Source organism: Pseudophryne corroboree, chromosome 8 (genome assembly GCF_028390025.1).
Source record: "Pseudophryne corroboree isolate aPseCor3 chromosome 8, aPseCor3.hap2, whole genome shotgun sequence".
Lineage (NCBI taxonomy): Eukaryota > Metazoa > Chordata > Amphibia > Anura > Myobatrachidae > Pseudophryne > Pseudophryne corroboree.
In genome coordinates, this window is record NC_086451.1 from 447502812 (window position 1) to 447516623 (window position 13812).

The 13812-nt window shown below is 49.2% G+C and overlaps 1 protein-coding gene across 1 annotated transcript in view; it reads right to left on the minus strand.

The window, feature by feature from the left end:
* Window positions 1-13812, minus strand: part of LOC134949561 (H-2 class I histocompatibility antigen, Q9 alpha chain-like) — a 240076-nt gene that overhangs the window by 214945 nt on the left and 11319 nt on the right. The window lies entirely within an intron of this gene.

Genomic DNA, 13812 nt, shown 5'->3' on the forward strand with positions numbered 1-13812 from the left:
AAACCCTAGCCAAGGCACATAAATTAATGACATATCACCTGCTAGGTGGGTCTAAAGCTTCCTCATCCACAATCAGCAGGGTGCACAGCGCAGGTGTACATACGGAGGAGGGAATACCTGTATCCCCCAAGGTGCGCATAACAGCCGTCCAGAACCGAGACATGCCAGGGCACAACCAAAGTAGATGCCAGAAATCGGCATCCATGGCTCCACACTTAGGGCACCGTGAGCTATGAGACCCCCCAATATGTGCTAACCTCACCGGGGTCATATACACTCTATGCAGAATATATAATTGTATTTGCTGGTATCTAACAGAGGAAGTGGAGATCCGATGGGCTCCCATAGCAGTATTCCATGCATCATATGATAGCATACCCACATCTGACTCCCACCTACCCCGAAGGGCAGTGAGAGGGTCAGTATGATGCATCTGAAGAATACGACCATATATCCTAGAAACTAGATGTCCCGAGTCCAGTGTCTGCAACAGTGATCTGACCGGGGAATCAGCAAGGACTGGAGGGCCATTTGGGAACTGGGCAGCCAAAGCATGTCTCAATTGAAGGAATCGAAAGAAGAACCCTGAGGGGATGTCATGCGCCTGTTGAAGTTGTTGGAACGAGTTAAGGGTCCCATCACTATATAAATGGCCTAATGAGGACACTCCCCAGTTACCCCAAACCTCTCGGACCTGAAGATGACACAGTTCCGGCAACCCGTAAGCATTATCCAGTGGGGTACCAGGATCAACACCATGACCACGCATCACAGAGTGCACCAATTTCCATATTAGGATGGATTGCTTAATAAGTGGCAATGTGGACATTTTGACGCTACCGCAAAGTAGTAGCTGTAATGGGGAGCCCCCAGGGTAATCATGGTGCAGCATCAGCGAGTGCAAAGCCAGGGCATCGAGGTCGCTAACCCACTCCCAAATATGCGCCAGCTACGCCGCATAATAATAGAAACGGAAGTTGGGGAGAGCCATACCCCCCATTTCCCGTGACCTGGTCAGGGTATCCAGGCTCAAACGTGCCCGCTTACTAGCCCACACCAGGGAGGAGAGAAGCTCATTTATTTGTTTAAAAATCTTCTGTGGAATATAAACAGGAGATTGCTGCAAAACAAATAAAAGTTTGGGCTGGAAGACCATTTTTACCATATTAACCCTCACCGTGACCGTTAAAGGTAGCTTACCCCATGTCTTCACCCAGCTACGGAGATACGTTATTTGTGGAGTAATATTTAGAGAGGAAAATTTTTGAGGATCATTAGACACCCAAATGCCCAGATATTTGAAGGAGTCCACCCACCGCAGCGGGAGAGCTACCAACGGGGAGGCAGGAACTTTGCCCCGAAGTGGGATAATAAAGGATTTCTCCCAATTAATCAGGAGCCCAGAGTATCTGTTATGATTCCAGCACTCCTGACCAGAGGAGATCTTATGACAACGACCAGAGCGCTGGAATGGAATGCAGGTAACGGGAGCAGGAAAGACTAGTTGCCCCTGGCGCCCTAACTCTATTGTCTCACCCGTGCTATCGGAAATCCCCTGCGAGACTATGGTTTCTTGAGCCCCTGGCAGCCATGTTTGAAGGGCGGATTATGTCTGCCCAACTCCGGTGCCCCCCGGTCTTAGTGAGAGACAAAAGGAAATCCGAGGCAGGATGATAACAAGAGGACCTCTGACTGACAACAGGCCAGGGGCAACAAGCTAACTAACAAAACCTGAAGTATGTGCGGAAACCCGCCAGGAAAAAGGACAACCAAAATCCACTTGTCCAATACTCCTACCCAGCACCGCCGGATACCAGAGTGGACCTGTGGAAGCGGAACCCTCCGCGAAATGCTCCAAAACACAAATAATAAATAATAAAGCGGTCAAGCCGCAACACACGGCAAAGCCGCGACTCACGAACACCACTGGATGTTATACGGTGATTAGTCAGGACTCCAGGAACAAGATGACTACTTCCGAGTACAGGACTTCTGAATACTGGAATGACCGGATACAGCAAGACTGGAAACAGACTCTCAGCAAACAGAGACAGCATGCAGGAAGCTATTACCGGCGTCTGTGAGAAGTCCTGAGAGTGCATATGAACAGGAGTCCTCCAATCAGGTGCTGACAGGGCTAATTACCTACATGCCGTGCAGCTGCCTTGCTGCACGGCCAGGAAACAGGTGTACGTTCATTAAACCCTGGACCCAGCAACGGGGAACGCGGTCCGTCAGTGGCGTCCCCGTTGCTAGGGTCCGTGCGGCTCAGTGCGCCCGGCGTCCAGCGTTGCCAGGGAGCCGGCGGCTGTCCGCGTACGGCGTCCCTGGTTGCTAGGCGCCGCCGCACCGACGAGCGGACCCCGGCTCCTAACAGTACCCCCCCCTTGAGGAGGGGTCAAGGAACCCCTAAAGCCGGGCTTCCAAGGAAATTCCCGAAAAAATGCCCTCTTGAGCCTTGGGGCATGAAGATCCTAATCCAGGACCCAAGACCTTTCCTCTGGACCATAACCTTTCCAGTGAACCAGAAAATAAAGCCGGCCCCGGGACAACTTGGAATCGAGAACCTTCTCCACCAGGAACTCCTGTTGTCCCTGTACGTCCACTGGAGATCTTCCCTGAGAGATCTTCCGAGGAAATTTACTGGAAGAAATGTATGGCTTCAACAGGGAGCAATGAAACGTATTACCAATCCGAAGAGATCTTGGTAAACGTAACCGGAAAGCAACTGGGTTAACTTTTTTAATAATATGAAATGGTCCAATAAATTTGGGTCCCAACCTAGCTGAAGATTGTCGAAGTCTAATGTTACGAGTCGACAACCATACCCTATCTCCCACCTTAAAATTGCAAGGACGTCGGAGCCGGTCAGAAAAATTTTTCTCTCTAAAGGCCGCTTTTCTGAGAGCAAGGTGCACTTTTTTCCAAATGGCTCTGAGATGGAAGGTTAAGGTTAGCGAGGAAACTGAGGAATGTTGAAGAAAAGAATTAGCTCTGGGGTGAAAACCAAAAACTGAAAAGAATGGAGACACGTTGGTGGAGGAATGACAAGAATTATTGTAAGCAAACTCCGCCAATGGAAGAAACTCGGACCAATCATTCTGGAGTTTGGCTGAGTACAAATGCAAATACTGTTTCAATGATTGGTTAACTCGCTCGGTTTGCCCGTTGGACTGTGGGTGGTAACCGGATGTTAATGACAATCTCATCTTTAATGAAGCACAAAAACACTTCCAGAATTGTGCAATGAATTGTGGACCCCGATCAGAAACAATATCAGTGGGCAACCCATGAAGTCTGAAAACATGGCGGAGAAACAAAACTGCCAATGCTTGGGCAGATGGCAGTCGGGGAAGGGCAATGAAATGAGCCATCTTGCTAAAACGGGCCACTACCACCCAAATGACTCTGCATCCAGCTGAAAGGGGAAGGTCTACCACAAAATCCATGGAAATATGAGACCATGGCCTGAGAGGGACATTTAAGGACATAAGTTGCCCGATAGGCAAGGAACGGGGAACCTTATGCTGTGCACAAACCTGACATGAAAAAACAAACTCCTTAACGTCTTTAGAAAGACCAGGCCACCATACTGAGCGGGAGACTAACTCCAATGTCTTAGAGATCCCTGGATGCCCGGAAACTTTGTTATCATGGAACTCAGTCAAAACAGTAGCTCTCAAGAACTCAGGGACGTAAAGACGACCAGCAGGAGTATTTCCAGGAGCTTGGTGTTGAAGCTGTTTTAACTGGGTAAATAAATCTTGTGTGAGGCCTGCCCAAATGACTGAAGATGGAAGTATGGGAGTAACAGGACTGTTATCATGAACCGGAAGAAAACTGCGTGACAGAGCATCTGCCTTGGTATTCTTGGAACCTGGCCTGAAAGTTATAATAAATTTGAAACGAGTAAAGAACAAAGCCCAACGAGCCTGCCGGGCATTCAGCCGCTTAGCTGATTCGATGTATTGCAGATTCTTATGGTCAGTCAATACTGAAATAGTATGTGTTGCTCCCTCCAGCCAATGCCTCCACTCCTCGAAAGACCATTTTATTGCCAGTAATTCCCGGTTACCAACGTCATAGTTGGATTCAGCGGAGGAGAATTTCCTGGACATAAGGGCACAAGGATGTAGTTCCAGAGACTCCGGATCCTTTTGAGATAGTATAGCCCCCACTCCAACCTCCGAGGCATCAACCTCCACAACGAAGGGCAATCCTGGATTGGGATGTCTGAGGACTGGAGCCGACACAAAAGCTTGTTTCAAGGCCCGAAAGGACAACTCCGCTTCACGCGACCAGTTGGTGGGATCCGCTCCTTTCTTTGTCAGGGCCACAATGGGAGCAACCAGGTCGGAAAAAGAATGAATGAACCTCCTGTAATAATTCGCAAACCCTAAAAAGCGCTGAATTGCTTTTAAATTGGTGGGTTGCGCCCAACTAAGGATGGCCTGGAGCTTCTTTGGTTCCATGAAAAATCCCCGAGGGGAAATAATGTACCCTAAAAAAGATACCTCCGTGACATGAAACTCACATTTTTCCAGTTTGGCATATAGATGATTCTCACGTAACTTTTGAAGAACCTGACGCACCTGGGTAACATGTTGTTCAATAGAGTCAGAATAAATCAGGATGTCGTCTAAGTAAACGACCACGAATTTCCCTAGGAAGTCACGGAGCACATCGTTAATGAGGTCCTGGAAAACTGCTGGAGCGTTAGACAAGCCGAACGGCATCACTAGGTACTCGTAGTGACCCGACTGAGTACTGAAGGCTGTCTTCCACTCATCTCCGGACCTGATTCGGATGAGGTTATACGCTCCTCTTAGGTCAATTTTGGAAAAAATCACAGCCGAACGCAGCTGATCAAAGAGGACGGAAATCAGCGGCAGAGGATAAGTATTTTTAACTGAGATTTTATTTAGGGCTCTATAGTCAATGCAAGGTCTAAGCGAACCATCCTTTTTCTCCACAAAGAAGAAGCCTGCACTTAAAGGAGATTTAGATGGCCTAATAAATCCTTTCCCTAGGCTCTCTTTAACATAATCATTCATGGCCGCAGTTTCTGGCCCGGATAAAGCATATAACCTTCCCTTTGGCAATGCGGCACCAGGAATTAGCTCAATGGCGCAATCATAAGGCCGATGGGGAGGCAGAATGTCTGCATTGCCCTTGGAGAACACATCAGCAAACTCCTGGTACTCCACGGGAATGAGTTCAGGAATGGCAGCAGCTATTCTGACTGGAAACGAAATACATTCCTTATCACAGAAGGTACCCCATTGTGAAATCTCCCCTGACCGCCAATCAATGGTGGGATTGTGAAAGGCCAGCCAAGGGTGACCCAGAACCACTGGAACTGCTGGGCAATGGGTAAGGAAGAACTCGATTTTTTCAGAATGAAGAGCTCCTATCGTAAGTAGTACAGGGGGGTGTACAGAGGGAAATAACCCCATTGGACAGTGGACTCCCATCTAAGCCATGCATGGTGACACACCTACCCAAAGATAACTGAGGAATGCCTAAGGCCTTAGCCCAAGTTAAATCCATAAAGTTTCCTGCGGCTCTACTGTCGACAAAAGCCGACACCGAGGAACTGAGGCTGCCAAAGGAAACCTTAGCTGGGACTAAAAGGGAGTTATTCGAGGAGATAAGCTGCAGACCTAGGTGACCCCCCTCACAATTCACCTGGTCAAGGCGTTTCCCGACTTATTCGGACAATTGCGAGCAAAATGTCCCTTACCCCCACAGTACAAACAAAGACCAGAGTTTTGCCTTCTGGCTCTCTCTTCAGGAGACAACCGGGAGAGACCCATCTGCATGGGCTCCTCTATGTCCTCAGGGATGGAATATACACATGGAGATGACCTGACCGATGCTCCTTTTTCAGCCTTCCGCTCTCTGAGACGACGATCAATCTTAATAGAAAGCTCCATGAGTTTATCGAGAGTCTCAGGAGCGGGATACTGGAGGAGACTGTCTTTAATAGATTCTGATAAGCCGAGGCGAAACTGACTGCGCAGGGCTGGGTCATTCCAGCCACAAGTCGTTCGACCACCGGCGAAACTCTGTACAATAAACCTCTGCAGGATTCCTACCCTGTCTGAGAGCGCGCAATTGACCTTCAGCGGATGCCTCTCTATCAGGGTCATCATATAATAGTCCTAAAGACCCAAAAAAAGCGTCTACTGACAATAACACCGGATCATCTGCTTTTAAGCCAAATGCCCAAGTCTGGGGATCCCCCTGGAGCAAAGAAATAATAATCCCGACCCGCTGAGATTCAGTACCCGAGGAGATCGGTCTTAAACGAAAATAAAGTTTACAGGATTCTTTAAAATTAAAAAACTCTTTTCTATCACCAGAAAAACGGTCAGGCAAATGCATTTTTGGTTCAGGAACTACCCTCGGGGAAGTTCGTAAAAGATCTTCCTGCGACTTCACCCGAAGGGAAAGATCCTGAACCATCTGAGTAAGTTCTTGAATCTGACTGACTAAGAGCTGACCAGGATTTGGTCCTAACCCTGTTGGATTCATGAGGCCGACAATTTCTTACAAAAACTGAATAAGAAAAAATTAAACTCCGTTTAATTTTAAGTTTTGGTATGGCCGGTAATAATGTTATGATTCCAGCACTCCTGACCAGAGGAGATCTTATGACAACGACCAGAGCGCTGGAATGGAATGCAGGTAACGGGAGCAGGAAAGACTAGTTGCCCCTGGCGCCCTAACTCTATTGTCTCACCCGTGCTATCGGAAATCCCCTGCGAGACTATGGTTTCTTGAGCCCCTGGCAGCCACGTTTGAAGGACGGATTATGTCTGCCCAACTCCGGTGCCCCCCGGTCTTAGTGAGAGACAAAGGGAAATCCGAGGCAGGATGATAACAAGAGGACCTCTGACTGACAACAGGCCAGGGGCAACAAGCTAACTAACAAAACCTGAAGTATGTGCGGAAACCCGCCAGGAAAAAGGACAACCAAAATCCACTTGTCCAATACTCCTACCCAGCACCGCCGGATACCAGAGTGGACCTGTGGAAGCGGAACCCTCCGCGAAAATGCTCCAAAACACAAATAATAAAGCGGTCAAGCCGCAACACACGGCAAAGCCGTGACTCACGAACACCACTGGATGTTATACGGTGATTAGTCAGGACTCCAGGAACAAGATGACTACTTCCGAGTACAGGACTTCTGAATACTGGAATGACCGGATACAGCAAGACTGGAAACAGACTCTCAGCAAACAGAGACAGCATGCAGGAAGCTATTACCGGCGTCTGTGAGAAGTCCTGAGAGTGCATATGAACAGGAGTCCTCCAATCAGGTGCCGACAGGGCTAATTACCTACATGCCGTGCAGCTGCCTTGCTGCACGGCCAGGAAACAGGTGTACGTTCACCTGGACCCAGCAACGGGGAACGCGGTCCGTCAGTGGCGTCCCCGTTGCTAGGGTCCGTGCGGCTCAGTGCGCCCGGCGTCCAGCGTTGCCAGGGAGCCGGCGGCTGTCCGCGTACGGCGTCCCTGGTTGCTAGGCGCCGGGCCGCACCGACGAGCGGACCCCGGCGCCTAACAGTATCGCCCGAACCCAATAATAATTTCCAAAATCCTAGGCATAGACTCAGCATAGCGATCCACAAACAGCAGAACATCATCGGCATACAAAGCCACCCTGTCTTCACGGGCACCCACCTTAAAGCCAGAGATCCCCACGTCCGCTCTGAGGAGGCATGCAAGGGGTTCAATGGCCATAGCAAACAGAGTAGGGGACAGTGGGCAACCCTGTCGCGTACCTCTAGATAGGGGAAAGGAGTGAGATACGAAACCATTAACCGCTACCCTCGCCGAAGGAGAGGAATACATCAACCGAACATATTTAATAAAGTTTGGGCCTATACCAAATCTACGCATAACCTCCCACAAATAATCCCACGCCACAGAATCAAAAGCCTTAGCGGCATCCAACGAAACGACTATGGAGGAGGAGGGGTCCGTGTGGGGGATTTGTAGGTAAGTAAACAGACGTCTAAGGTTAATGGAGGTCGATTTATTGGGCATAAATATCGTCTGATCCGGGTGTATAATGCGAGAAATAACTGTATTTAATCTGCCAGCCAACACCTTAGCCAAAATTTTTATATCAGTGGGTAAAAGGGATATAGGGCGATAGGACTCAACTTTCCTAAGATCCTTGTCAGGTTTAGGGAGAACTACAATCACTGCCTCTGCCATAGACGGGGGGAGAGACTCCTGTGCAAAGATCCGGCCATACAACTCAAGTAGACGCGGGACAAAGAAATCCAGGTGTTGCTTATAGACCTCAGAAGGTATGCCATCCAAGCCCGAGGCTTTGCCACTAGGTGAAGCCCTAACAGCTGCCATAATTTCATCGGAGGAGATAGGCGCCTCCAAAAGGTCACAAGCCTCACTGGATAAGGTGAGGAAACAAACACTGTCTAAATAATCGTTCAGTTGCGACGAGGTGCAATCTAGTTTGGATTCATACAAGCGGCTATAATAGGACACAAATTCAGCCGCCATTTGTGGAGTCTGAGTCATGGGAACACCGTCAGAGTTCACAATCTCAACCACAACACTAGTAGTTCTATCACCCCGGGCCAAAGAGGCCAGGTACGTCCCCGGCCTATCACCAGTAGCGTAAAAGGTATGAGATGAGAAAAGGAGTCTATGCTGAGTCTTTTCCATTAGGTAATCTCTCCATTCCCTCTGACCCGATAACCAGGCTAGCTTAGAACTATTCAAAGAATCCTGTAAGTATTGTAATTCTGCAGCGACACTCTGGGCCTCCAGCTCAGCCTCCCGTCGCCTATAGAAGGACTTCAAACTAGACACCGGTTTAATCAAACTCCCCCGCAGAAAGGCCTTAAATGTGTCCCATAAATTAGAGATAGCTTGGTCGGCACTATTCAATTCAAAGAACTCCCGCCATGCAGCCACCGGGTCAGAGCCGTCCCCCATGTGAACAAGCCAAAACGGGTTAAATTTCCATACTGCTTGGCCCCTAAAACAGTTAAAGTCTAAAGTAAAGGTCAAAGGGGAGTGATCTGATATACCCCAAGTCTCATATCTGATACTACCAACCCGTGGAACCATGTCGCTCGAGAGGAGGGCCAGGTCCATCCTGGAGAACGAAGAATGAGAGTGAGAGAAACAGGAGTATTGTTTAAGAGACGGGTGTCTCAATCTCCAGGGATCGCCCAGGCCCAACCCCGACACCACATTTGCAAAAGTGGATCTCCCAGGACACGCAGCAGATGGAGATACAGAGAGCCTGTCCTTCGCCACATCTAGCACATTATTGAAATCCCAGAGGCAAATAACAGATATCCCGGGGGAGGAGGCCATGAACCCAGCAACCTTCTTAAGAACATCAGGAGAATAGGGAGGGGGCACGTAAACAGCTAGAAGGAGGACAGGGACATAAAATAGTCTACATTTCAAAAACACATATCTCCCCCAGGGGTCCGTTTGTATAGATTCCAACACGAAGGGGACAGTCTGCCTAATAAGGACTGAAACTCCACGGGAGGCAGAGGTATGCATGGAGTGGTACGCCCATCCCACCCAGGGTCTTTTCAAAGAGAGAATCTTACTCCCTACGAAGTGCGTTTCCATAAGGCAGACAATATCAGCGGCATAATGTTTAATCTGTCGGAGTACCAGGGACCTCTTAACTTTATCATTGAGCCATCTCACATTCCACGATAACACTTTAAGCCCCACCATAGTACAGCAAAAGTACAATAAGTGCAACACCCCGCGGCCAGCCAATTCCGCCATGCATAAAGTCAGTAACCGGACACCATTGCTGAAATAACACAGCAGCAAACCATATATATTCACAACATACAGCTCCACACAAAAAGTAAATACAACCCAAAACCGTCCCCCACCCCCCTCCCTGTATACCACCCCCAACATGCAGCATACTTGGATCCCAAAACTGAGTGCAAAAACCTAAAAATAAAAGTAAACAAAACTTCGTAGCACCATTAACTAGTGCAAACACTCCTTAATCGGGGCCAAGAATTTAATGACTCTCGGGAAGGAAAAAAAAAGAGAAGTAGCCCCCAGCCACTACCCCCCCCCCCCCCCCCAAAAAAAAACAAAAATTGAGGGGAGATCATAAAAATCCACCCCCTAGGTCTATCCAATACCCAAAATAAAACATACACGGATATCAGAGAACCAAACATATCAGGCCAAATACACAACCCCCCCACCCCCCCAAAAGGGGAGAAAAAAAGGGCAAAACAAAAACCAGAAATAAAAAAATCAAAAGCATACCAGAAATATCAGAGCAGACAAGTGAGTAATCATATAACCCGTCTAAGTCGCGAGAGCAGAATAGCGGGGGATAAAATGAGCAATGACAACAATTAAACATTCCCACATCCTATCGCCTCGCAGTAAATAGCACCTATGAACAAAGCAAATAGGATGAGTAACAAGATGAACAAAAAAAAAAACAGGAGAAAGTCAGCTTCCAAAGTCAGCCGAAGATTCACGGATCCGCAAGGGCACGCCTCGCCGGGAATCGTCTGTCCAGCCACACCATGGCCTCACGAGGAGTTGTGAAAAACTTTGTTTCCCCATCAGCCACCACCCGCAGCCTAGATGGGAAGAGCATGGCATATGGTAGGTCAAGTTCACGGAGCCGCCTCTTAACAGGTAGGAACTGAGCCCTGTCTTTTTGTACATCCACCGCAAAATCCGGAAATACCGGTATAGGCGACCCATTCCATTTTAAAGGCCCCTTGGTACGAGCCAGCCTCAAAACGGTGTCCCGGTCATGGAAGTGGAGGAACTTAGCAATAAAGGTGCGGGGTGGAGCCCCCGGAGGCAGCGGGCGCATCAGAACTCTATGGGCCCGTTCAACAGTGAAATAAGGTGTAAATTCCTCAGATCCGAAGGCATCCCGGAGCCATTTTACGAGAAACTCTTTGGGAGCTGAGCCCTCTTCCTTCTCGGGCAGGCCAATGAAACAGACGTTATTGCGCCGCAGTCGTCCATCCTTATCTGTCAGCTTTTTGCGCACATCTGTCATCTGAGATTCCAAAGCATCAGTGCGACGACCCAGTGGTCAGACAGTGTCTTCAACATTGGATATACGGGTCTCAGCTTCTCCCACTCTCTCCCTCACCCGCTGAAGGTCTTGATGAATAATGGAGAGATCAGACTGCACTTTCCCGATTTTATCAGCCAAACGCGCCTCGCTGGCAGTCACCGCATCCAGTACTCTCTGCAGTGCGGCATCCGGAGGGTCAGAGGAGGCGGAACTATACGCAGGGGATGGGGGCGATGCCTCAGATCTCACAGTCTCTCCCCTCCGCTGTTGAGGACCAGGGTCATGGACAAACTTATTCATTGCTCCCGCCGCCGCGCCAGTCTGGCAACCCTTCACCATTTTGGACAACACGGTGTCGCTCCCTCCAGACAGCAGGATATATCAAAGCAAATACAGGCAGAGGGGGGTGCCCGCACCAACACCCTACAGACCGGCCAGCGGGTGTGAGAAAGTATATAGATATGTATAGATAGACAACAGGGCCAGAGTCTCGTTATAATGCAAAGTGTCCGCCTAATATAGCAGGGAAGCTGGGACTGTCGCCCCCAAACAAAGCCGTGGGACGTAGAAGATCAGACCCCCGGCACCAACTTCCAGGCGCAGCAGGGAAGCCTGCGCCACAGATGGTGAGGGCAGAGTCAGCGAGCCAGAGTATTGAAGCAGGAGGAGGGGGAAAAAGGTGTATGCAGCCCAATAACCACCCAGCTGGCACAGTTGAGGCTCCAGATGTTAATCCTCCCCGCAGCAGTTAACCTGCACCCCGTATACCTGGGTCCCAGTGCGAATGGGGACATACAGCAGCAGGGTGTCCGAAAAATGGCCGCTAAGACAGGCAGCTAGTAACATTCAGGGTGGCTTAACAGAGCAGGAGGAGGGGGGAGAGGATGCACCCAGCCTCTATACACCCAGCAGTGGCTTCCAGCGCTCCCACGTATGGCCTTCTGGAGATAACGTGTGCCATTGTACTTGTATACAGGTCCAGGTCCCCGAGCACCCGAGGCCGCATGGAGCAGGCAGAGATCACGTCAGCGTCAGCGGGTCCAGGGCAGCGGCGGGCGGCGCAGGAGAGACGGGGCCGCCGCACAAGGAGCTCCACAGGCGGCCGCACGAGTATACGGAGCGGCAGGCACTATCTCCTCTCCCCTCACACCCGCCAACGAAGCTCCGGCTGGCCGCAGCGGGAAGCGGGAGGTCGGACTTTCGGATCGACGGGGAGCGCGAGCCCGTGGCTTCACACGTGGGCCCAGCGCACACCAGGATGGCTCTAGAATGCAGTAAACGGCAGCCACTGGTCCAAATCTTCTCCAGGGGGGGCTCCAAGCAATCAGCCAGCGATGGTCCCAATATCAGACCCAGGGGGGGAGAGCAGGATAAAACTTCAGGATATTAGGGCTGGAGAGCTGCACTGTGTAGGTGCTACTCCATACCCGTCCAGGCCACGCCCCCAGGTTATAGATATTTGTCTGACTTATGATCTCATGTCTCGCTTTTTTTCTTTGTAACCTCCTGCCTTCTCTACATCCTCTATACCTTCTTCCCTTGCTCTTTTTGGGGAATCTATTCTGAGTATATTGTAATGATTGTGCATATGATAGGGGAATCTTTGTTTTAGAATCCTCAGATCCTTCTCTAAAAAATTACTAGAATTAGTAGGACCAGTTTCAAGAGAAGAGCTGGTGTAGGCAGTGTTTTTCGGCCTAACAGAGAGATCCGCCCCAGAAGTGTTTTTGGAAGGGATCTGTCTGGGATCCTGTGTGTGAGTATTCAGAGTATGTGAATATCTATCAGGCTGATACTGCTGAACTACATTGGCCCCTTTCTTAATGTTGTTTTTATGAGAACTCCAATTTCTTTTTGATCTTTGATTTGAAAAACTCCTAGATCTCCCTCTAATGAAGGAATGGGTTCTCTTATTGTAACTACGGACTTTATCCTGATTGTAGTCCTCAGTATCTCTAGTGAATTTCCTGTTTTTCCCATCTATCACCTCTTTCTCATATAATTAAATTTTGTGATTTCATTTGGAGTCATTGGGGTTTATTTACTAAGATTCGTAATTTCCAAAAAAAGGTCAAAGTTCAATCACGAATGACATCGACAGTGTAAAACTGCAACTTTTTGAATGGATTACGACTAATTTACTAAGCTGTCGTATTCGTGTTTTTCTTTGCTTCCGATGTCGATGTCATTCGTGTTTTTTTTACCTAATTTTACGGCAGTGATTAGCAAAACACTGCCGTTTTTTTTTACAATCAATCTCGGCCGGATTTGTGTGATCCGTGCTGGGTTTTTTTTTTTTTTTTTGGTAAAGTAAACAATGTAATTTTTTAAAAAAAAATGCGTGGGGTCCCCCCTCCTAAGCATAACCAGCCTCGGGCTCTTTGAGCCGATCCTGGTTGCAGAAATATGGGGAAAAAAATGACAGGGGTTCCCCCATATTTAAGCAACCAGCATCGGGCTCTGCGCCTGGTCCTGGTCCCAAAAATACGGGGGACAAAAAGAGTAGGGGTCCCCCGTATTTTTAAAACCAGCACCGGGCTCCACTAGCTGGACAGATAATGCCACAGCCGGGGGTCACTTTTATATAGTGCCCTGCGGCCGTGGCATCAAAAATCCAACTAGTCACCCCTGGCCGGGGTACCCTGGGGGAGTGGGGACCCCCTCAATCAAGGGGTCCCCCCCCCCCAGCCACCCAAGGGCCAGGGGTGAAGCCCGAGGCTGTC